Consider the following 24,670-nt stretch of genomic DNA (forward strand, 5'->3'; position numbering starts at 1 on the left):
GATAAATGTTAAATAGACAGATACATCATATTAATAGGCAAATGATCTCGCAGGAACTCAAGGTGATGGAAAATAGGATACAGTAAACAGTTTGTCATCACAGACGTTTCATAAGACAAAACTCTTAGAAGGGAGTCAACACCACGTTGGCCAAGATGACTCACTAACAGCACTGTGGGCCACTCCAGAGGGGACCCAACAGAGCTTCAGACGCTTCCGAGTTAGAACAGCCAGGTCCACAACTGGCTCAGGAAAGCAGGAACCCCAGTGAACTGTCTTGGAAAGGATCCTGAGACGTCAGCTTCAGCTTCCTTCACTTTATGAAGCCCAGGCTGGACTTGTCCTAACTCTTCCCAAAGGAATTCACAGGAAGAGCCTCAGCTCTCATCTGCAACGCTTTCCTGCCCTCTCCCAGTCATTAATGGTCCCACCACCAGAGCAAAGAAGAGGAGACCACCAAAGCCAAGGGCTAGCAGGGCCTGAGCAGGACCCCAGAGTCCCACCTGCATTTGGCACTGCCAAAGAGTTGACCCCAACAGGTGTGTGTGTACTCAGGGTGTCCTCCAGGGGAAAGGGCTCCCAAGTCCTGTTCCTTCCTCACCCCAGTATCTAACAAACTGAGAAAGCACTGCAGATCTTGTCTAAATTCTGGCTGCTCCAAAGAAAGCCTGGGGCCTCCTGTCATGGCTGAACTCTGCAGCACAGAGAAATCCCCCTCAGACCGGCAGACAGAGTGTCTGCTGACTTGTTTATCATCTTTCTCAGTTTTGTATGAGAAGGCCAATGAGCACAAATGACAGAAAAGCCAATTCCTTTGTCTTGAGCCACCAAACCCTTGCAGCTCGGCATGATTTGCAACTAGATACCATTGACTCTATCCGGGCTGCTCACACACCATCCCATTTGTGGCCCTAATACATTGATTTATTAAATGTTCTCTCCATGCAGTGCTTGGAAGGTGAGAAGGAAAGGAGGGTGTGTGTGTGTGTGTGTGTGTGTGTGTATGATGTTAGTGAAAGTGTTAGCACCCACCTGCTAATACTCTTTCCTGCAGGCAAATTTATCACTAACAGCTCTGGAACAGATGTAACTTTCCCAATGGTTCTTCTGCTAGGATCCATGATTTCATACACAGAAGGAGTTGGGCAGAGGGCCTACAAAAATTAGAGGAACCAATCACATAGATTTTAGGGTCATGAGAGAAAGGTTACTGATTGTATCTCTCAGCAATTCCATTAGAGTTTTGAAAACATTTAAAAGATGGCCCGTGCAAGTCCTCAAAGATGAATTCTGGAAGCATTATAGGTCCAAAAAAGAACTCTGGACTCCTGGCTCCCAGGCCGCTGGAAGGTGGCCTAACATGGAAAGATGGGTAACATCTCTAAACTGGGATTAAAACATCATTGGAAACCATTTTCCCCTGTTCCTTTAAAGGAGAAAGTGGTGCAAAGAAAACAAATCATCATCATCATCATCATCATCATCATCATCATCATCATCATCATTTCCTTAATTGTACCAGCTGGGTAATGTTTCTAGGTAGGCCACAACAAAGCTAGCTGGGACTACACTTTATCTACTTATTCATAAAGCTACTTTCTGGTTTTTGTCAGATGCCTTGCTTTAAATATTATTGCATTTGTTGAGAAAAGACTTCAATTTCTCACTTTTACAAATTACCTAAGTTAAAGATTTTTTTTTTCAAGATAAGTACAACTTGTAGGAAAAGTCTGAGGGCTGGAGATGTAGCTCAAGTAGAGCCCTTGCCTAGCAAGCACAAGGCTCTGGACTGCAAGCCAAGAAAGAGGGAAGGGAAGGGAGGTGAAGGGGAGAGGGAAGGGGAGGGGAAAGGGAGGGGAGGGAGTTAGAGGGAAAGAGGGAGGGAGGGAGGGAGGGAAGGAAGGAAGGGAGGGAGGGAGGAAGGGAGGAAAAGGAAGGAAGGGGAGGGAGGGGAGGGGAGGGGAAAAAAAGAGGAGGGGAGGAGAAGGGAGGGAAGGAGAAGGGAAGAAACTTTTGAAAATACCAGGATTTCACTGGGGCTATTGAAAGGCAGAAATGAACCCTTGGGTGAGAAAGAGGGAGATGGCTGCCCAGGAAGCTCCTTTATATGTTCTGAGGTTTCCCCGGCTCACTGTCCATCCCAAGAAAGCAAATCATAGATTCGATTCCTGAAAGAAATGACTTGGCTGATAATAGCACGACAAACACTGAACATGTTTTTACATCAAATTCGTTAGCTTCCTTTGATTAAAGAAAAGAAGCTACTTAGATAACTAAATAAAATGCAAGAGCACCCTGAGAAAACAAATACTCCAGACTAGTTCTAGGCACTTATTCTAGTCAAGTATCCTGTGGAACGCAGGTGTGCCCTCAGTCCTGATTCAAGCAGAGTGGAAGGGGTCAGATAAATTGAATCCAGAAAACAGGGGGTAATAAAGCAATCTCATTTTTTTATGAATATGGCTCATTTCCCACCCCCAAGTCAAAGTGTCTTACCTTCGTTATCTCAGCACTTTAATCTGGAGAATCAAGAATCTAAAGAGAAACACTTGCCCAAATTTCATCAGAAGGATAGTCTCAGACTTGTGCATTCTTTTGTGACCTATATGCCAAGCCAAATGAGCACCACAGGAAATAAATAGCTTTCAAAATAACAAGTTAAGACCAACTGAAGCTAAACTAATAGGACTAGGAATAATATTGTCATAGCTATTCAAACTGATTCTGAATCCCATGGGAAGTTGTGGGTGATTCCTGTCACACATCACAGCAATCTCAGCTTCTCAATGATGGGAGAGGATGAACATTTACCCTGAACTTTCTATGTACTAGACACCATGCAAGGCATTTCTACTAGTATTTAATCCTCACAACTAAAGGGGACATTCAGCTGGTCCTCTGGCTCAAAGAGCAGGCTGAGGTCCAGTAGAGCTGGTCAGAGTCAGACTTCACTCGTTCTGATTGATCTTTGCTTCAAATAATCCATCATGAGTTCTGCTATTATAATCTCAGTTTTTCCAAATGAAAAAACTGGAGTTCCTGTGAATCATTTTTTTGGGGGGTAGGGGAGTACTGGGAGTGATTCGAGGGACTCTTAACCACTGACTACATCCCCAGCCCATTTTTGTATTTTATTTAGAGATAGGGTCTCACTGAGTTACTTAGGGCTTCACTAAGTTGCTGATGCTGGCTTTGAACTCGTGATCCTCCCACCTCAGCCTCTCAAGAGGCTGAGATTATAGGCGTGCACTACTACGCCCAGCTAAATAACTTCTTGAGAGTCATGCAGATTTTATGGGGAAACAATGATTTGGACACAACCAATTCTTTTTTAATGTGTCACTTCTCTATTCTTCATTTTTACTCTGCCGAGAAAGTCAAAGCCAAGTTTTGGTTTAATTCTTCTTTCATATATGCTCAGGAAGACAAATATTGTCAACTGGATAGATCCATAAAGACCTACTGAAGACCATGTTTACAAGACAACAGACTGTGGCTTATTATATGTCTTTGAAAGAATTTTTTTTTAAATACATTCATAAGCACTGAGTACTTATTAGCTTCTAGAACATGCTAGTTGGCTAACACTAGCCAAGGGCTTGCTGCGTGAGGAATAGCATTCGTGCAAGAAGTAACAACATAGTTGAGAAGCACTGTTTTGTCTGAAACAAAAAAAACAATATTAGAGTTGGGAGGAACCCTGGAGCACCTCCAATCGCATCGCCCATCTGATGCTTCAGTGTTTTATGCCATTTTCCAAATAAATGACTTTTCAGCCCATGTCCATGAACTTTTGAAGCCAGAGAGCTTGTATTTGGACAATTGTGTCTATTAGAGAGTTCCTTTTATTGGATTTCTTATCAAGTTGTTGGCCTTAAGTTGGAAAATTTTCAATACCTCTTCCACATGGTAGCTCTTCAACTGTGTGTAGATAAAGTTTATGTTATACTCATGCCAATTTTCTTCTTCTCTAAGATAAATGGCCCCAGCTTTTCAACTGTTTCTTCTATGGAAATCGTTTCCAATCCCCTCACAATCCTAACTGGTCCCCTTGCATGCACTCCAATGTATATACCCCTATCAGTTAAAGGGCCCTGAACTAACTCAACATTCCCTGTTTAGCCTGGCTATAACAAAGCAGAGCTTTTTCTTGCAAAAGGAGTCAGGAATACAGAACACACAGAGGTAAAAAGTTCCTGGAAAACATTGCAAATTGATGTTTAATCAAATGCCAATTTGCAGACAAAATCGGCAAATACTGGATAAAGTGGATCGTAAAGGATTCAAACCAGAGAAGTCTTTCTAGAACAGTTTTGCCCAAATATACCCTCTTATATTCACAGAGAAGAATGTGAAAAGCATAATATGCAGTATCCAGAGATCAAAAAAACAGAATTGTTAACCAGAACCCAGTATCTCCACTGAGTGTTGATGAAAACTAGGAAGTTGTGAGAGAAAGAAGAATTCCAAGGGAAGAGGTGGAGTAAGAGCTAAAATATGTTGACCATCTTCCATGGTCATTGTTTCATTTAATCCTCACAACCAAACTGTTGAGCATCAGTATAAACATTTAAGATGGGGGTGGGGGAGACAAAATTAGCAATAGGTGGAAAGAGAAGTCAAAGTACCATCTGGCAATAAAGTTTTGGGCCTCCCCTCTGTGAGTCATGGAAAGAGAGACAGTGGGAGTCTTCAAATGCCAGGATGAGGACCACAGAGAAGCCTCTGCTTCGTTGCCACAGAATGTGCTAGAGCTATAGGAAAGGTGCAGTGATTCAGTATTTGGATCTTATTACATTCACACATATATAAAGCTGATATGAGTAAAAAAAAAACTCCTAATCATTAAGAATTCTGGGTAAAAACATATACCCATATCTTTGTTTCTTCAATCAATAAACAGCTCTCTGTCCCACGCAACTAGTGAAAATACACAAATAATAGTAGTCCCAAAGAAGGTCATTTGGAGAATTTTGTCTTTATTCTTCAATGGTGAATCACTTTGTCTCATGGGCCACCATATATCCTAGCAACCCTCCCCTATTTTTTCATGGGATGTGTATCAGCGATCTACAGCCATCACATAATAGTGTTTGGAAATGACCCTAGAGCTTGTCCAGTCCCAGATGCTGTACAAAGAGGCGACAAGAATTAGAGAGACTGACTTAGCCATCATCACCAAGCCAGCAAGTCCTGTGCAAAACTGAAGTTCAAAAAAGGCTTTTGGACTCACCTCCTGTCTGCTACCTAAAACAATATCTTCAAATTTTTTCCTACATCTGATTGGATGTAGGAAAAATTCAGGCCTGTTCATTTGCACTGATCTCACTGAGTTGAATTGGCACTTGACTAAGTTAAGTACCCAGCTTCTGAATATTCAGACAAGGCCTAGATGGGACATACTCATCCCAAATCCCTGTTTCATCTTCTGTGAGTACATCTTGAGTTAGAACTATGAGAAACTAAAGAGAAAGATTGGTATGCAGACACACATGTTGTTCAGAAAAAAACAAACTAACGTTTGGCTTCCCCACGGTTATAAGGTCATTCTTGTTAGGATGGTTAACTGGATCTAACTAATATACCCATAATCCACAGTTTCCTTCCCCAGAGGAATAACTCTGAAAGAAGAAGACTTAGAAGAATCCTTGTCTGATCAGATTGAAGTTACAATTGTGTCTCCATCAGGTGGCTCTTCCTGAGGGTGTATTGACAGAGACTGACACTGAGCTGGACCCCAGAGCCTTGTCCTTTGGTTCCTCCTACCCTCTTCAGATTCTGGGTGAAAATCATTCCCAAGAGATTTTCTAATACCCCCAAACTCTCATCAGATCAATTGGCCCCGGTTATTCAGACACAATGACAAGAATTCAAGGTGGTAACTAGGTTTCAGTTATTTTCTTTTCCCTTCTTCATTTTCTTTCTTTTTTTAAAGTGTTTTGCATCTAAAATAAGTTTTTTTTTTCCTTCCCATGGGCGCTTAATAGGTTTTAATTTTATAAAACATTGTGCAACCAGATACCTTAGGGAACAGTAATTAACTTGGATTATGTTTTCATTTCAGTGAATTCTAAATGAGAAGCCTAAATACTGATTTTTGTCTATCACCAAATGGGAAAACACACAGCCATGCTCATTTCTTAAGTATATTCTTTTGCTTACTATCAACACTTTCCTAATGATATTTGCAATTTGCCCTTTTCTTAAGCAGGCCTTCCTCAGGAAATGCCATGGATTATTTAAAATAATGGAAAAAGTTTACTTTAAATTTTGATACATGTTCCTGGCAGACTCCAATCCACATTCTTTCCAACAAGGCCTGGCCACTACCAAAAAGAAAAAAAAACAAAAAAAACAGAGGGGGGTGCAGAATGCTCACTTAACAAGTGTTGTGTTTTTTTTTTTTTTTTTTTGTACAACATCTATGGACCAGGTATTGTTTCATGCTCTGAATATTGCAGTAAACAAAAAAAATCAGTTTCAATTTGAACTGAAGGTTATTTCAAAATGAGGGATAAGGAGATGAAGAACTGTTACATCTGAATTATATAAACTTATTGAGTTCAAGGAAAGGAAAGAATGAACTCTACCTGTATGACATCTCTGCAGAATATTACTAAATCTTAGAATTAACCTTGATTAATTCCAATTCCATCATTCACTAGATGCTGATTTTGGACAGTGAATGGCCCACCAAGCCTCCCTTCATCTATAAAATGGTAATAATTATTACTGCCTTAAATGGTTCTTGCCATATTTGGTGAGATAGTGATACCTGCTATATACTCAATAGATGGTAACCACCACCCTCATCATCCTTGTGCACATCAATCACCAACAGGCAGAAAATAGCTACTAACTCACAACTGTTGCTATTCTACCTATACAATAAGAAGCCCATGTTGGCAAACTTTGTAGAGTAGATCTACATACAGGGATGTGTTAAGATGGTCTTTTTGCCAGGTGCAGTGTTGTGCACCTGTAGTGTATGCACTTGCAGACCCAAATACCCAGGAGGCTGAGATGGAATGATGGGTTGAGTCTGGGAGTTCAGGGTCAGGCTGGACAATATAATGAGACCCTGTTTCTTTTGAAAAAAAGAAGAGGGGACTAGGGCTGTAGCTCAGTGGCAGAGAGCTTGCCTTGCATATATGAGGCACTGGGTTTGATCCTTAGCACCACATGAAAATAAAATAAATGAATAAATAAAATATTTTTTTTAAAAAAAGAGGGATAGAAGAAGGGAGAGTGAGGTAGTCTTTATCTCTGGCCTCTCTCTCCAGTATCTTGAAATAAAACAGAGCAATAAAGCCTTAATTTGGATCAATTCCATAGTATATCAAGAAATAATCATAAATTATGGATTTCTCCTATGAGTAATTTTTTGAAGTGCATTTTTATTTATTTCAAGTTCACAAGGCAATTGGACTAAGCTGGGATGATGTCCGCTACCAGTCCCTAGGGGAAGCCTGTTTTAACCAACAAATGGAGAGATTTACAGTTAGTCTGCCAATTGCTCCTCATTCTGTGGGGCCACTTTCACGGTGCTTTAAGCACAGGAAACAAGCTTGTCTCCACATTCACATTGTAGATTTGCTGATCTATGCAGAGTTTGTTATGCAAAGGCATGTTTCACCCAGGTTCCTATCTGAATTCTAACACATTTTTCCTTTTCTTTTTTTTTTTTATTATTCTTTTTTACCCCAGCTCTATAAGGTATGATTTGACAATTGAACACTGTATACATTCCATGCATACAATGTGATATTCCAATATACATATGGAATGATTACCACAGCCAAGTAAATGGACTTAGTTATCTCCTCAAAAGTTTTTCTTTTAAACACATTTTCTTAATAAATCTCTGGCCTCTGTACCAATAAGACAAACAAATTCCAAAGTGATTTTTAACCAATGAGACACATTATCTCAGGATGGGATGAAATGTTCTTGTTTACGGCCCCTTGGAAGGAAATACAACCACTGCCAGTCTTGGTTTGGGGAGACTCTTGCACTGATGCAGGGAATAAAATAAATGCCCTTTATTTGAGTAATCATTGACTCTCCTAATGGAGTTTGGTGGCTAGACTTTCAGGAAGTTCATAGGTTCAGACAATTCAAATGGGTCTTTGAAAAATGGGCCAAATGACTGATGTCCAGTGTAGAATGGAAACAATGAATGTGCTAACAACAAATCACTCTTATCTGCTCATTAATGTGGGTCCCCCAAGGACTTCTAATAGGCCATATTGCCAACTTAAGTTGGGTTTCTAGATTGGTTGTTACGTAAATGTAATAAAAAGGCATTTCTTCCAATAAGTCTCTTTCTCGTGTAGTTTTTAAATAAAAGCACACATACACTGAAATGAAAACCTTTTCTCCTCGCTCTATGAAATACAACCACAAACCATATTCTTTACCCCCAGATCACTCTCTATACTGTTGCTATCAGAGGCTTAGGTAATAAAATAACCCCAACTTCAAAATCATTTATTCTCCCTGTTTCTCTCTTCAAGATGTGTTCTTAAGAGAAAAAAAAAAATTAAAAAAATATTTAAGTAAACTTGCAGCAGAGGAGTAACCTTAGTGAGACACAGCATAAGAAAAACGTTTTGCAAAACAGTAGAATGAATTGGACATAACTTTCCTATGTTCATATATGAATACATGACTAGTATCACTCCACATCATGTACAACCACAGGGATGGGATCCTAATTAGAATAAATTATACTCCACTCCATATACGTATAATATGTCAACACACACTCTACTGCCATGTATATCTTAAACGAGCAAATAAAAAAATAAAAATTAAAAATAGAAATAGAAAAAGGTTTTGCAGTGTACCGTTATGCAGTTGACAAGTAATTCCACATAAATCATTTGGGTAGATATATTCATTCAGTAAGTACCTGCCAGGCCATGGCTATTCAAGTACATGTGAAGGATATAAATATAAAGGAAAGGTGGTCTCTATCCCCTGAAGTTTCACTCTCCACCTTTGGGTGAAAGAAAGTTATTCATCTCTTCATTTGAGATGAAGAGGGTTGAAGGGCTTGCCCCTAGCCACACAGCTACTGAAAGCTAGAGCTAGAGTTAAAGTTGTAGTCTCTGTTCACCCTGTTCTGTAAGCCCACCTTCCTCTGCTCCTGGAATGGGGAGTCTCTCCCCTCTCCCCTGATGGAGACCCTCCTCCAGGCCCTGGCACTTGAAATGTACTACTTCATAAGGATTCAAAGGCACTGAATTTCTTCGGTAAGAGACATCCATCACATTTATGCCCCAAGTGGCTCTCGGCCCCCTGCAGTATAGCTATAACTTACATGGAAAGTGCTTTGAGTTTCTCTCAAGTTTTCATACCGTGCAAAGCGGAGAAAAAAGTTTTTAAAAGGTTGACAGTTTCTGTCTTATAGATGTAGAATTTAATAGGCAGTGGGTTTTACCTGACTTTCAAACATCTCCTCTTTCATGTGACTTCAAATATTCAGTCTCAAAAAAATAAATATAATAGTCATTGGGATGTGCTCCAAAATTATTTCCTCTCTTTTTTAAAGGGTAAAGTGGCTTGATTTTCCACAAGCACAGAAAATGATTGGCCAAAGGGATAAAGACAATATCTCACCAATTTTAGAAAGACTGTAGGCACAATCTTAACTATACTGCAAGGAAAATGAAGATAGTACATGAACAGGAAAGGAACTGCCATGTTTTATAAGACAATCCATCATAGAGGCATACTAAGTAACGGGGATTCCAGGGTACAATGATTATCTTCACGATGGGAACTCTCAAACGCACTCACCCTAGGCTTTCACTTTAACTGGAATTCCTTCTTGTGGGAAATGACATGCTCATCAATTGTGTAACCGTCACTTCACAGACATCTTGATTTCCTTCGTTTTCTCTTCTACTTTTAAGTATGGCATATACTCATAATACCTTTAGTTCCCTTTCTGATTTCTGCCAACGGGACTTTTTCAGCCTCTGGTTCATAACACCTCTCATTCTTGTTGTAATCTCTCTGGCATAGATTTTTTAAAAAATTTAATGCAGGAAAAAGGTCATCCATGTAGGTTTTCAGAATGTCTTCCTGTTGTAGGGGAATTTCACCTCCCACCACAATTAGTTCTAGATAAAGAGGAGTCAGTCCTTTGAGGGTAGCCCAGGGTGGGAGTAGGTAAGGAGAGCAATAACAGCCAGGACAGCAGTGGAATGGTGACAACCCATGGAGAAGACATAGAGAAGGAAAGTTAAGCATCACCCAGCATGGCAGTGACTAGCCACCTATGGCTACTTTGAACATTTGAAATGTGGTTAATCAAAGTAAGGTATGCTATAAGTATAAAATGTATGCTGTATTTTGCATTTAAAAAAGAATGCAAATAATTCATTAATAGTTTTTACATTATGTTTTAAAATTGTGTTTTATAGCAACTCAAATCACAATAGCTAAACCCTGGAACCAACCTAGGTGCCCCTCAATAGATGAATGGATAAAGAAAATGTGGTATATATGTTCAATGGAACGTTACTCAGCTTTAAAGAAGAATGAAATTCTGGCATTTACCGGTAAATAGATGGAGTTGGAGAGTATCATGTTAAGTGAAATAAGACAATCTCAAAAAAACCACAGGCCAAATGTTTTCTCTGATATGCAGATACTAATTCACAATAAGGGGGTGGCACTAGGGAAGAATAGAGTTATTTTAGATTAGACAGAGGGGGAATGAAGGGAGGGGAGAGGATATGGGGATAGGAAGGATAGTAGAATGAAACAGACATTATTACCTTATGTACATATATGACTACATGACAGATGTGATTCTACAACATGCACAATGAGAAAAAGGAGAAATTATATGCCATTTATGTATGATATATCAAATGGCATAAATGCATTCTACTGTCATATATAACTAATTAAAACAAATTTTAAAATTTAAAAAAAGAGTTCATATTAGGCATATGATATTGTAACTTAAAATAAACAATATGTAATTTGTTTATAAAAAATTATGTTGACTATGTTCTTTTAAATAAAATGTTTCACTTCACGTTTTTAATGTGATTATTAGAATATTTAAATTACACATGTGTCTCATCATATTTCTATTGGATAGCACTGTTACAGACTGTCTAACTTGGTTATGCTTACACACAGAAAATAAATGCATTAGAGGGGTAAAATTTTTCTGGAAAATACCATTTTTACTGGGAAATCCCAAAGTGCAAATAGGAGAATAAAATTTTTGACTATGGAGCCTTCTTACATTTGCACTCATTGAAACTTCTTCCTTCCAAGAAGAAGCAGTTTCTTAAATGTTCTAAGGAAAACTATTGTCAAAATGGTTCTCCTTACCCTTAAAAAAAATCAGAAGGAGCCTCCAAATCAAGACAAGAGCAATTTTACAAAAGTTCTAGCTTGTCTTCTCAGATCCAGGACATTGCAATAGCTATCTATACCGGAAGGTGAAGAGCAAATCTGAAATGAGACCAAAACTATCATTAAAGACCAAAACTGTCATTCCTGAGCCAGAACATCCCTTGTATCAGCACTGCTGTCTACTCAGTCATGGGTATGCAATCCTTGGACCATGTGGAAGAAATGACAGAAGGGTAATTCTCAAAACATTTGTTGGGAGAGTTTGGGGAAGGAGCTTCTCATACTTGGATGTCGTATGGAATAACATCAATGTACTTTCATCAGTAATTACTCTAAAATAGCTTTGATTCTAATTAGTGACACTTGGAGTGATCATCATGGTAATTTGTAGTTATCAAAGTTCCATCAAAGAATACAACAGATACAGGAATTCAAAAAGTGGAAGGGGAATCAGTTGTGTATTTGTTTGATTACAGGTCAAGGAAAATTTTAGTGTAAAAAGTTAGGGGCATAGTGTTTCCCTCCTATAACCAGGAATCCCAGGTGAACTAGCCATCGCTGATGTTGTTCTGTTCTGCCAAGTGGGATCTAGACACTTTCCATATATTGGCTCAATGACTTTAAGCTAATAGATCCTCATCCTCACATTTGCTACCTAGTGGTGGCAAGATGGTTGCTGAATGTCCAGATAATAGCTGTTCTTGTTTCTATAAAGCAAAGGCCTAGCCAGAAACCCTCAGCTCATTTCTCGTTGGCAAGAACTATGGATGTCACATGACCAACCCTGAGACAAGGAAGACTCTCTTGCTACTCCCTTGCTTATCTGAACAAAATCAGATTCTTTTACCAAGGAAAAAGGCGGGATGCACTTTGGGTGGGCAATGGCAGTTTCTGTCAGGAGAGATCTGGAAAGTGTCTCCACTCACCTTAGATAAAATGAAGTTCAGCAGCTGATAACATTGACCTTTGACAAGTAGGAGAAAGCTGAAGAAGAAAGGCATAAAACTTCCCAGAATTTATCAGATTTATAAATCTGGGTAGAGGCAAATAGGACAGAGAATTATTTGCTGACTACCTGCTTAGAATCAGATTTTTGTTGATTTTAATAATAGTTTTATAAGCAACTGATACACTAAATTTTAATGATCATGAGATGTACTAAGAATTATTAAAATAACATTGAAAAAAATCGCATTTGACTGAAAAAGGGAACCGGTGGGCTTAAGGACCAGGAAAAAAATTGGAAGGGAAATAATCTGTCGAGTCCTAGTTTTCTATGAATACTATCTTCCAAATAGTTTCTCTGATAAATTTAATCATTTTCTCCAAATGAATATATAAATAGTTCCATCCAGTCTGGTGATTAGAACAGAGTCAGTTGACTCACTGAGATCACAGATATTGTGAGCTTACCAGAGGAAATGATGTCACCTAGCCTTGTCATTCATCCTTGGGCTAGATGAAATGTGTTCTTAAAAGACCAGGAATGTGACTAGAGATGATTTTATCCTTTGAGCACCTTGCAAAGGGATTAGCCTTAGAGCAATATTTTTCAAACTGTGGATCTCTACCCATAAGTGAATTGAGAAATCAGTGTGTTTATAGGAAAGGAATGGAATGGAAAAATTAGAATAGAGAAGAGTAGGAAGATCAGCTCTATTCTGTGCAATAAACATGGTATTGTTTCAAGAAACTTCTGTGTCAGTTATATATATGTGTGTGTGTGTGTGTGTGTGTGTGTGTGTGTGTGTGTGCTGGGCACAACATAAAACGAATTTCTTTCTGTGGGTTGTGGTCAAGAAAGTTTGACAAACCACTTAGCAGTTTCAAAAAGTCTAAGAACAGCCATTATCATAGGTCACCAAAAAGAAAATGCAGACTGGAAAACAGCAGAATAATTCAAAACAAAACATGAGCCAAAGAAAATTGAAGTCAAATATAAGGTAAGCAAACTCCACCACCTTGGAATGCACATCAAGCTGCAGGAGTAGCAATAATGGGTGAGTATTGGGGAAGAAGAGGGCAAAACTTTATTCTGTCCTAATTAACCTGAATTCATGGTGACTTAGAGAAGATATGACACTTGAGAACGAGGCACAAGGATCAGGTGGCACCCAAGAAGGAACACCACCAATCTGCAAGGATTTCAGGAAAGCAGGAAGACTACAATTCTGATGAGCCATCTATGAGTGGTGCCACCTAGGGAGAAAGGATCAGCAGTTAAACAAGACCATGCATGCAAAAGTCACATGTAATTAGTTGTGTTTATACGCCTAAATTAACAGTTACTGCTTTGTGTTGTTTTTATTCTTTGCAAGTAATTACTTCTGTTGTTTTCCAAAGTCACAAGTCAAAGTATACTGCCGGTAACTTTTAATGAAAATGCCTGATAGGGTAGACCCAATTTGTTTCCCAGAATTTACCAAAGGATTGGTTGCCTGGTAAATAAGGGATCCATAGCCATTGCATTGGTGATGATTAGTTCACAAATGACGCCCAAAGAGAAATTGCTCTGGACAAGAACTGCACATGTTTGCATAAACCATGTAATTGCTCTAGAAGAGTTATTGATCCACTGCCCTAAACCATATTCTGTAAGCCTTTGTTCAGTGTTCATCTAGGTGAGAAGCTGAGCACTGTGGACTCTTCAGCCTCCAAATTCACAGGCCATTGAGCAAGTGCAAAGGCAAGGACTTAATCAGACCCATCACTTAGAAGGAGGTTTAGTTACCAGCTAAAACTGGCCCTTACCTCAACCATCTTCTAAACAGTATCACATTCTGAGATGACATCTGTCAAATTCCCAGTGATTGTTAACTTGCCCCTCTCTCTCTCTCTCCCTCTCTCTCTCTCTCTCTCTCTCTCTCTCCCCCCCTCCCTCCCCCTCCCTCTCTCTCATATCCTCCATCCTCACTACTTGAGTAATTCATGACACACGTTTTGGGCTTTGGGTGAAACAAGTCCCCAGTCATCAAAAGTTCACAGTACCCTTCTTGTCGTCACCAAGGAACAATGTAGCGCCGCTCTCCCACTTCACATATTCTGCCCTCCTGTCTTTTTTTTTTTTTTCTTTTTATCTTGACTTGACCAAAACTTTCCTGGGGAAAAAAAAAAAAGTTCAAAATATAAAAAGGGTCTCTAGCCAGACACCGAGGCCCACATCCATAGTCTCAGCTACTTGGGAGGCTGAGGCAGAAGAATCTCTTGAGCCGGGAGTTCAAGGCCAGCCTAGGCAACCTGGTAAAACCTTGTCCGAAATAAAGGATAGGGAGAAAGCTATGATTTGTGCAAGTCCTAAAGAAAGTTCTTAGCTATTGCCTTCTTTGAGAAGGTTGTATTTTCTGAAATAAGACAAAATCCCACTTAAAAAAAAAAGCTGGGAAAGATATAAAACTTCTTAGGATAAATACCTACATGAACTTTGAGGGGGAAATCAGTCCTGATGTTGAGAAAGACTTTGGTCAAATTCATGGCAATTGATTCCAATTCACCTACTTTTGTGGACAACTATTCTCTTCATGTGTTTAACAACCTGCTATCCGGCTACTAATTAGGGAACTCCTCCTTCTCCGGTCCAATTTAACTTTGGTGAGGTGACTTCCCAGGTACTCTGTACCTCCTTCACGAGAATGGACTATGACAGCAGGGGTTTCTCCCTAAGATTGCTTAAACTGGTCCAGAGGTGGAGAGATATAAACCAGGGACTATTGGTGGTTTTCTTCCCTATTACAAGCCCCAAACCTATCTGAAGTAGAAGAGAATGAGGGCAACTCTAAGTACAAGCAGAGCCAAAAGGAGAAAGAAGGAATAAGCCGATGACCCTGTAGAAAACACTAAATTTAAGTTCTTCCTGAAACCAGACTTCCAAAGTGTATGTCGACTTTTGGCTCAAACCAGGTCATGTTGAGCTCCTGTCAATTACAATCAAGTTCCTCTGACTGATGGTTCACATGCATTGCTCCATTCTGAGCCTGTGTTACCTGCAGATCCATCCATGCTGCCAGCCAAACTCCTCCCAGCCAAGATTCAGTTCTCATATTTCCTCCTCTAGAAAGCCTTCTTTGAACTTCCAGGGAAAGACAAACAAGGCCTCTTCTCTTTTCCCAGAGTGCCTTATGCCCGTGTTCTTTATAGCACTTCTCCATGGTTAGACCCTGAGCATCATCAGGAACTGGACTTCTCTTGACACTGACAGCTCTAAAGCAAAGTCTGGCACTTGATACATATTCAGTGGAAATCTACTCAATAACTTTTGTCAGTCGAAAGACAAAGAAGTTGCCACTATGAAACATTCAGAAAAAGAAATAGCTGTACATAGAATCTCCACTAAATAATATTTCTGACTTAAAAGGACAGGCAAAACACAAACTCATGAACTATAATAGTTATGGACCCACTGTATTTCCACCATCCTGGGCTCTGTAGGATAAGAAAAACCTCAATTTATCTCTGATTAATTCATTAGTGCATTCATTTGTTTAAAAAATACAGATCGAATACCTAAGATTCAACCGTATGAATTCAAAACCCAGATTGTCACTGCTTATGTCCGCCATCCAAAACTGGACTTAGTTCATAATAGCAGGGTGTAAAGGAAAATAGATACAGAAAAGGTAATGTATGCAGACCAATATTTTATTCTCTTTTATGCTTTTCCATTTTCTAAGTTGTTTTAGCATTTCCAACACTGAAAAGTGCATATGTATATATTCTGTAAGATTTTTCTATCAGAAGCCTAGAAGTAGGGAAATTAAGGAAAATAATCGGCATCAGTGAATGTTGACAGAAATCACTGTAAGATCTTCAGCCTGGCTGGGCACAGTAGCTAGGCACAGAGGTGCATGCAGCTCTGGAGGCTGAGCCAGGAGGATCACAAGTTCAAGGCCAGTCTGGGCAACTTATCAAGACCCTGTCTCTAAATAAAATATAAAAAAGGCCTGGGGGCACTAGCAGAATTCTGAAAAGTATCTTCATAAAACATTCTGTTTAACCAGAAGAGTTCCACCATGCTGATCATGGAACCAGATACTCCTACTTATCAACCCACATGTTATCCGTCCCTCTATCTAGGCAAAGAGTGGACCAAATCAGGACAATCTCATCAAGGCAGAGGTGTCAATCTTACAGGGCAGGAAAATCCTAGGGAACCAACATAGTTATGTCACTTCTTTAAATGACAGACTAATAAATATTTCTGGAGATTGAGGGTGACAACATAATAAGTGCAAATGGTAAGAGCTTTGAAGGATCCGACTGTCCCTTTAACTGCATAACAAGTGATTTACAAAATCAACCTGTAAAATGAATGCAACGAAAAACAAAATAAAACCTCCCAGGAGCTGTCCAGGAGAATCATATAATTGTACAAAATTCTATTTTCCTGTGAAGGTCATACAGCCCTGTGGACGAGTAGATCAAGTTTTGAGTGTTTTCTCAACAGAATCCATAGTTGTAATTCTGCTATTAAATAGGCCAGCCATTCTTGAAGTGTGGTCTGACAAGTCCTGGGGGATCCCTGAAATCTTTTCAGGGGTATCAGAGGACTTCTTTATTCCATTTCCATGTAAGTGTGAGCAGACTGAACTCATGCATGAGATTCCTGCCGTTTTCTCTTAATCCAAACTGTAAAGAGATATGTTCAAATCATAAAATAAGGCCACTCTTCTCATTTGCTTGTAGTACTTTGGAAAATACAATTAATTTTCACTTAAAATGTTAGTTCTGTTCTGTTAACGTGTAATGGATTTATTGTGGTGATATTTAAGCAAATTTTAAAATAAGCATTTTTTTTTTGCTGGGCGTGGTGGTGCACACTTGTAATCCCAGTGACTTGGGAGGCAGAGGCAGAAGGGTCACAAGTTTGAGACCAGCTTCAAAAATTTATCAAGGTCTTAGGCAACTTGGCAAGACCCTGAATCAAAATTAAAAATTAAAAAAGGCTGGGATGTGACTCAGTGATTAATCCCCCCTGGGTTCAATGCCCGGTACCAAAAAACTAAATAAATAAAATAAACATTTTTAAAGTTTCCCATTTTTCATTTCTCATAGGATAAATATCACAGATATAACACACACAAACCAAAGCACTTTGAGGGCCTTCATAGTTTGTAAGAAGACAAAGGGTCCTGACATTAAAAAGGCTGAGAACTACTGATATATCCATTCTAATTAAATTTTCCAATATTGTTCCAAGTAGTCTGATGTTTCTTAAACCTATTTTCTTTTCGCCTTGGTTTTATGTTTTTTGTGTTTGTTTTGTTTTGTTTTGTACCGGGGACTGAACTCAGGGGCACTCAACCACTGAGCCACATCTCTAGCCCTATTTTGTATTTTACTTAGAGCCAGTATCTCACTGAGTTGCTTACTGCCTCACCTTTGCTGAGGCTGGCTTTGAACTCGCGATCCTCCTGCCTCAGCCTCCCAAGCTGCTAGGATTACAGGCATGTGCCACCATGCCCGGCTTGGTTTCATGTTTTATCAACTCACATTGATACAGGAATCTCACTAATTCAGCAGATTAGATCACAACAAATGAACAAGGATTGAGAACATCATATGCTCAAAGTGTCATGTAAGTACAGAAAGACCAAGCCAGATGTCCTCTCTGCCGAGTCCTAGGAGATATTTGGGCTGTAGTAGATTCATAACATGTAATGCATACAATATCTTCATGGATTTAGATTATAAAGGTGGAAGGATGTCTCTTGAATACATCCAAGAAAAACGCCATACTTTCCTAGGAAAATTGACTCTTTCATTTAAAATAGGGACTGAATTGTTTCTTTGGAGGGCTTTGTGAAGTGTGTGACTCTTTGTTCTTGACCATGAAAATCAATGCTCTTTTTAATCCCAGAGGAACAAATTAAAACACTGGTTTCTAACTTCAAGTAATATTAGCACATTTCACACACACCTGGCCGTTACAAATAACTTGTGACATAACCTCTCATTGCACATTGTCCTCCAAGACAGAAGTAGCCAGTTGTCTTAATCCAAGAATATTAGGAAGTCAAGAAAAAAATCTATGATAAAACAAACAGGAAATACAAGGAACAGCACTCTGAGAACAAGTTTCACACTCCATTCAAGTTTGGAAGAATCCAGATGATTCAACTAAAACATAGTCTGTTTGTGCCAGTTCGTTGCTAGGACAGAAAGAAATATTGCATGAAGATGACCACCTCTTCAGAAAACCTTTGTATTGCTACACCCTGCAAATAAATCCAATGAATCTCTTTAAATGTCCAGAGATGGTTGATCATTTTATAAATAGATAGTGGACAATTAGCAAATTCTAATTGGTTATAGCTACAATTTTGTTTTACATTATTAGAGAAATAAGTCCTGCTCATGATTTGCTATATATTTGTGTGTTTCGTTTTATTAAGAAAACAGTCTATCAGCCTTTTTAACAAATGATTCTGGGAAAACTATATTCACAGTAGAAGAATGAAACTAGATCCCTATTTCTTATCTGCACAAATGTCAAATCGAAATGGATCAAAGACTTAGGAATTAGATGAGAAACCTTGCAACTGCTTTAAGAAAACATAGGGTTATCACTCCATCAGGTTGGTGTAGGCAATTGTCTTCTCCAAAAAGACCCCTAAAGCTCGAGAAATAAAAATCAAGAATCAACATAGTGGGATGCCATCAAATTAAAAAGCTTCTGCAAAGGAAACAATTAGTATTAAGAGAGAACCTACAGAATAGGGGAAAATTGTTACCAACTACTCCTCTGACAAAGGATTAATATCCAAAATACATAAAGAACTTAAAAAACTCAAATGCCAAAAAAAAAAGGCAATCAATAAATGGCCAAATGAGCTAAACACAAATAGCCAACAAACATATGAAAAAAAAAATGTTCAGCATCTCCAGCAATCAGAGAAATGCAAATCAAAATTACACTAAGATTTCATCTCAACTCCAGTCAGAATGGCAATAATCAAGAATACAAGTAATAGTAAATGCTGACACAGTTGTGGGGGAAAAGGTGCACTTGTATGCAGTTGGTGGGACTACAACCTAGTACAACCACTCTGGAAAGCAGTATGGCTATTCCTAAAAATAAAAATTCTCTTTTTTTCATACATTCCTTTTTTTCCAAAGGTAACTTTTCCTAACAGTTACTTGCCCTAGAAACTTTATATGCACCATGAACATCTATTTCTCAGCCAATACATATATATCTCCTTTTTAAAAATCAAAAAGTGATGACCAAATACATACAAATATCTGCCTTGTTACCTTCACATAGTAGTGTGGCTTGCACTGCTTTCTGTATCAGAACATGATGATTTATTTACTTACTCTTAAGAGTTTATGCTATTTTTAATACCAAGTACCAAGCCCATTGGAGAGCAGAGGAAACACAAGACAGTGCACTGTGGGTTTGGTTAATATTTGTCTTAGAGTCATTTATTCAAGGACCAATTTCCCAACATTGTTTTGCACAATGTGTTGCTTATTTTAAAAATCTGTATTAACCACACACTGAAATATTTGTATTTTTAAAAGGCAATGCCAGATCACAAAGCTTGGTCTATTTGGTGGCTGCAAGAAATCTCTTGAAGCTATTACAGAAAATAAAACAACAAATCCTGAAGGTGAGGACTGAATATAAAACATATAATAAACTCTATAAGTTGTTTCAATATTTACTCACTAGTTTTTGATGTTAATACTGTATTTGTTTTGTTAAGAAATAAGCCCTGCATGTCATTGTTAATATGGAAATGATATGTTAAGAATATAATACTGTGATATATTATGTCAATAATATCTTGTTAATATCCAATCCTAGTACTAGATCCTACATAACATTGTTAACATAGAGGTGATGTATTAAGAATATAATATTGTATTATATCAATAATATCTTTTTAATATTCAACCTTGGCTTGGAAGATTTGTTATATTACTTTGAAAATGTATACATTTTTAATTTTGTTGTGGTTGTTGTTATTCAGGCCAGAACTGGCAGGTACTAGATATAACCTTTCCAGTTCAGTGGGGAGGTGTTTATTAATTAAATAATTAATAAATATTAATTATTTTTTCTTAGAAAAAAGGAGGACTAATGTTTTGGGGTTGTGGAATCTACAATTCAGATATTGTTTGGTGAAATGCCTATAAACAATCTATGTTTCAGAACATTATCTCTGAAGTTTTTTCTAATACCAAATGTGGAAGGAGATGGAAGGGTATCAGAGAATGTATAAATTTCATCTATAAGACCTCACACTTTTTCCTCTTAGATTATTCTGATGGACAACTTTTTATAAAAGGCATTAGTCTTGATTCTGGGAAATTTCTGTTCTGGAGATTTTCAGTAAAATAGAATAAAAATTGAATATGTTACCAAAAAAAAAAAAAAAGCAGTATGGCTATTCCTAAAAATAAATAAATAAATAGATAGATAGATAAATAAATAAATAAATAAATAAATAAGGATGGAATTACCATATGACCCAGCTATGCCACTCCTTGGGTTTTATCCAAAAGAACTAAAATGAGCATACTATCGCAATGTCACTTCAGTGTTTATGACAGCCAAATTATGAAATCAACCCAGATGCCCATCAATAGTTGAATGGGTCAAGAAAATGAGAGTATAGATACACAACACACTTTTACTCAGCCATAATGAATGAAATAATGGCATTTGCCAGTAATCGGATGAAAATGGAGAATATTGTGCTAAGTGAAATAAGACAGACTAAGAAAAATCAAGGACTTCATGTTTCCTTGCACATGTGGAAGCTAGAGAAAAGTAAAGGGAAAGAAGGCCATGCAAGGGGGCTAGGATATCCTAAGGATATAAGGAAGATCAGTGGCATAGAAGGAGAATGAGAGAGAGGGTGGAAAGAAGCAAAAGGGGAAGAAATATGGAATGAATTTGGCAAAATCATGTTATATACCAATGTAGCAAAGGGAATTTCACCTTTGTGCATATGTAGGAAGTACCAATCAAAAGTAAATAAATAAAGGAGCCAAAGGAAGACCAGTCGTAGAGGAGGGAGAATAAGTCTTATTGGTTAGTATGTATATGTATATTTGGCTTGGTGGTAAATATGTATGGGTCACTTCTTTGTTACCTGAATTTTAATGCCACAATTGTTAAGATGAAAAGAAATGACAGACAGTAAGCCTCATTCATATCATCTTCTGTACAAGATGATTCTCATTGTTTTAGGTAGTTTTCCATAGAAACGATGGTTAATTTAAAATATCAGATAACATTCAATTGTATTCCTTTTTTACTCTTCCTTTTTCTCTTGGCTTTCTCTATTTTTCCTCCTCCTTCTCCTTTTCTGTCTCCTTTTTTCTTCTCTCAGGGTAATCATTAAGTAATACTATGAGTTGTATGAATAGGTGACAATAAATCCCACCATTATGCAGAATGATAATGCACCAATAAAAAATATAGAAAAAAATAATACTGTGAGGGTCCTTGGTCTTGCTTTAAAACCCAGAAGCAATTTCATCTGTGTATATGGTTGGAAGTGATTCCCTGTGCCAAATTCACAGTGAGAAGATAGCCTTGGGAGTTTAAGTAAAGTAAATCTTAACCAAAGACTGACCCCAAAACAGGAATCGTTTCTTGTTCCCAATGATATTCCTCACGACCCTTGGAAACTACATAACTATCATAGATAGCTCACGTCTTTGATGACTGATGCTATCAAAGGCCTTCAGTGAGATGACTTCCAGTTCTGGAACACTCCCACAAATGGCCTGACCTAGTGGATCTGAACACCACAGATTTTCTATTGTTTGAGAGAGTTCCCTCAAATCTCAGCATGCTGGACTTTCTCCCACATACATAACACACCTTATGGTTCTAGAGATTGAACCCAGAGGTGCTCTGCCTCTGAATACATCCCCAACCCCAGCCCCTTTTATTTTTTATTTTGAGGCAGGATCTCACTAAGTTGCCCAGGCTGGCCTCAAACTTGTGATCCTCCTGCCTATGCCTCCTCTCCCAAGTTGCTGGTCTTTCAACTATATACCACTGGACCTGGCTCAATGACACACGCTCATGGGCAAGAATCGGCAAAGCTCTTCATCTCTGTCGAGCCAAGGGAAAGAATAGTCATGTCAAAAGCCACTAGGGTGACCTGCCTGTCTTCCTTCCCCCCACTCATTATGTTGACATAGGCACAATAAGTCAATCATGGAGCTCCACTCTCTTATGAAGGGAAACTTTTCTGGAATGGACAGCCAAGGTTTATTTGGCTGAAACTTTTTCACAAAAGGAACTGAAACAATTGTAGGAAGGGTTCAGAAAGAAATCATTTCAGGGCCTGAAATATGTGGATATAATGTGCCATAGTAGTTTACTTTCCAAATTGTTTGAAGAGGGATTCAGTTCATTGCTTCCAAGGAACATCAATGAAATTTTCATTTTCATCAGAAACATTAGCATCATAGCAAGCTATGAAGAAAAAGTAAATCCTGTCTCAATCTTGTATCTACCATACTGTTCAATACCACAGATGATACATAGTAGGTGTTTAATATGTGGTTGATTGATACAGGATTTAATTTTTCTTCACACATATTAAACACTATGTGTCATCTGTGGTATTAAACAGTATGGTAGATACTACTGTATTACAATATTGTAATACAATACTGGATTAGATGGTAGATACAATATCAGGGATTGAACCCAGGGGTGCCTAACCACTGAGCCACATCCTCAGCCCTTTTTATATTTTATTTAGAGACAGGTCTCAATAAGTTGCTTAGGTCCCCACTAAGTTGCTGAGGCTGGCTTTGAACCCAGCCTGGGATCCACCTGGCACCACCAGGTTTTTTTAAAGAAAACTTTACATTTAAAGTGCCTGATTAATCATACGGTTAAAAAAAAAAAATCTTAGTGTTGAAATGGACGTTAAATTTCATATCATATACACTCTTTGCTTAACAAAGCAATTATCTCATGATTTTCACAGATGACAATACCTTACCTTTTACAAACTCCATTTTGCAATTATGAAATCAATTCTAACTGAGCTATTGAAATACCTCACAAGCCAGGTCCTCAGAGTATTCAGATTAAAGTATACAGTCCCTGAATCCCATATTTTAAAAAATGTGCACATAAACTCATCAGCCAGGTAGAAGAGATTGAATTATTCATATTGGGTTTTCTTGCCAGGAAATTCACCCTTTTCCCAGAAGAGCCAGAATCTCTAACTCTCACCTGGTGTTGTTCCTAAGAAAGCCATCCTATCTTTCAATCAGTTGACTAAACAAGAAACCAACCAAAATCAGTATTTTTAATCAGGTATCCAAGTTGGAACATTTAAGAGATAGATTACTGCATATTTAATTATTATAAAGTATGAATGTCATATTTATAGGAAGCAACATAAATAGGTCGTATAAGGAATTTTTTCTGAAATTGCTTCAGAATTCATATCACAATAATATATTTTACCTATCAGCAATTTTCATTGTAAAAACCTCAGTGCCTTGGAAGTTAAAAAAAAAAATAATGGCATAGTTTTGTCTCAATTTGACTAAATTCAGCATTTAAAAAAGGAGAAAATTTTGAAAATTAAAGACTGTTTTTTCAATTACATGGTGCAAATGAGTGAATTTGCTCAACTTTTCAATTAGGTGCTTGGGTAGCATGTAGACATATGTTAGTTTCACAGGATGTGTAATGCATATTAAAGATTGTAATTAATCATTCCATGTTTGAGATCAAGGCCATTTGTGCTCATAATTTTTCTTCTGCCTTCCAGAAAGAACAAATTCAGATTAAAACTGAGTGAAAAGAGTCGATGCCATTGCATGAAGAAAAGCAGATCAACAGTTCTGGGTGAATGATATATTGTTAAAAAGATTCAACAAACACACAGGTAACATCAAGCCATCCATTAGGTAGAACTTAATGCTGAGCATACTGTATCCACAGTCCTTTGTATTTGCTTATCCTGTTTGCTCTGCTTGGAGCTCTCTCCTCTCCCTCCAGATATTACTTCTGTAAGCATTCATAGATTCCCCCCAAGATTCACAACCTCCCACCACACGTTTCTTCCAGAGTTGCTGCATTGTTCTGTAATTACAATCACCCATTCATCTCTGTATCCTTACACACTTAACACTGTTCCTTTTAAGAGAAATACATCCTGGAACCATTATCCCTCCAACTGTGGTCCCAAGACCAACAGCATCACCTGATTTAACTGTATCACCTGCAAACTTGTCAGAAATGAACATTTTCAGGCTCCACCCTAGACCTACTTGACTCACAGGAACTCTGATG

The sequence above is a fragment of the Spermophilus citellus genome (assembly GCF_964194105.1).
Source record: "Spermophilus citellus genome assembly, chromosome: 6".
In the NCBI taxonomy this organism is placed as follows: Eukaryota; Metazoa; Chordata; class Mammalia; order Rodentia; family Sciuridae; genus Spermophilus; species Spermophilus citellus.